Here is a 2,500-nt window from a genome sequence, read left to right as displayed (position 1 = left end):
ACACACACACACACACACACACACACACACACACACACACACACACACACACACACACACACACACACACACACACACACAACGTACACACAAACACAAGCACACACACACACATGCACACACACAAACAACCACACACACACACACACACACACACACACACACACACACACACACACACACACACACACACACACACACACACACACACACACACACACACACACACACACACACACACATACACACACTCACATACTCATAACCTAAACCTAAGTACATTCTCTTGTCCTTTCTAATCTGAATTGGGTATGTGGTGAGTAAACACCATTAGGATAGAACCTCTAGTAAATTGGAGTCCACAGTGACAACAAGTTTGGGCCATGTATCAGGCCCAGGTGGCAATGTGAGGGGGTACGGAGTCGGATGCATGATCCTTCCTCCAAGCGGATTTGTGCTCGTGGTGGGTGAGCGAGTGATAGGCACAGTCAATGGGAGTGCTGTGGTACAGGTTATGCCTATGCGATAGGCCTCACAGGCAAGCGCGTGTATTGTATTCGTAAGGTAGGTATACATGGGAGGCTGCTACATGAACATACAAAGAGGACGTCCATGTATACACATATATATATATATTGTGTGTGTGTGTGTGTGTGTGTGTGTGTGTGTGTGTGTGTGTGTGTGTGTGTGTGTGTGTGTGTGTGTGTGTGTGTGTGTTTATGTCTGTGTGTGTGTGTGTGTGTGTGTGTGTGTGTGTGTGTGTGTGTGTGTGTGTGTGTGTGTGTGTGTGTGTGTGTGTGTGTGTGTGTGTGTGTGTGTGTGTGTGTGTGTGTGTGCGCGTGTGTGTGTACACTTTCAACCCACTATCGGAGAAATAATATCAGAAGTACAGGAGATCCGTATATTTCGACTACTATCTGTAGTGGGCGCGCGCGCGCGCGCATGTGTGTGTGTGTGTGTGTGTGTGTGTGTGTGTGTGTGTGTGTGTGTGTGTGTGTGTGTGTGTGTGTGTGTGTGTATGTATATTCAGTACATATAGCATATGCAAGACAATTCGCAAAAACACGTTGTTATCAAATTTGCTGAAAACCTCCGGGAAATAAGACACATAGTCCAAACATTTTCGTATACATTGACATCTTCAGGGAATAAAGAAATTGCAAATACCCTAATATATAAATAGGAGAACATGGAAGAGTAAAGGAACTCGGGAACCTACACAATGACCTCACGCAACCTGGGTCGAGGAGTTTCCGACCTCTTTGAGGCTTACTGAATTATTAAATATATATATATTTATAATAAAATCATCCAGCTTATACAACCGTAGGCTAACGTTCATATTGTGATCAAATTATTCTTTTGACGCAGTAGGATTTGATCATGTTTCCACAGTCGAATTGGAAGTTACAATTTCTTGAAGTTGTCAGAGTCAATTATGTGGTCATTATCTGTAACATGCACTCGTACTAAAGCCTCGCCGGAAAATTGCTCCGTTTTTTAACTGCGTTTGTGTTGGTTTGCCCTCACAATTGTTTACATATTAGTCTAATGTAGCATTGTTTTACGCTCTTTACATTGGAACACACCTATACATGATCTCTATTTTCAAAGATCGATTTTTGATAGGAAGGTTGTCAACTGTGTGAAAGTTCTTAAGGCTGTAAAGTAACCGGGGCCCCCAAACATAGACGTTGGAAAAATCGTCATAGTCAGCTTTCTTTGTAGATGCGATATCCTAATACAACATAAACCTTAAGCATATTTGCACCTCTCTCCATTACAAAAAAAAAAAAAAAAAAAATAATAATAATAATAATAATAATAATAATAATAATAATAATAATAATAATAATAATAATAATAATAATACATACATACATACATACATACATACATACATACATATACCAAGGCTTTTTCCCCCTTACAAGGGAGGTAGCCAAAAAGGGAAAGGCATAAAAACACTCCCACCCATTTCATCCCTAAATACACTCCACACCCCTCCCACCCTTCCTCTCATCTGAGCACCTCCTGGATGACGGGTCATCCCTGCACCCTGCCCACCGCCCTGGGTCAGAAGCAGTGTCGCAAGACACAGTACATCCACAGCAAGGCCGCTTCATTTAATCGGCGACCCCCCCTCTCCGTCCCCCTTTGCATATAAGGCGAGGACGGGGAGAAATCCCTTCGGGCTGCGTCAAAATTTACTCACACATACTACCCCACCCCCCACCCCCCCGCCCATTCCTCCTCATGCAGTCACAACATCATCCATATACAACCATTCTCCACTCACCTCTGTCTTCCGTCCTCTCCCTTCCTTCCTCAACAGACATTCCCCTCTTCCCCAAAGCCCCCTTCACCCCATCCATCCACCTCATCCTAGGACGTCCCCTCATGTTCACTCCCTCCACATCTGCCTTCCATACCTCTTTTACTAGTCTTTCTTCACTCATTCTTTCCATGTGTCCATACCATCCTAATATTCTTTCATCAA

This window comes from Oratosquilla oratoria, chromosome 37 (genome assembly GCF_046742065.1).
Source record: "Oratosquilla oratoria isolate Oo_2021 chromosome 37, ASM4674206v1, whole genome shotgun sequence".
Lineage (NCBI taxonomy): Eukaryota > Metazoa > Arthropoda > Malacostraca > Stomatopoda > Squillidae > Oratosquilla > Oratosquilla oratoria.
The sequence above is the reverse complement of the archived record's forward strand: the minus strand, read 5'-3'. Positions refer to the sequence as shown.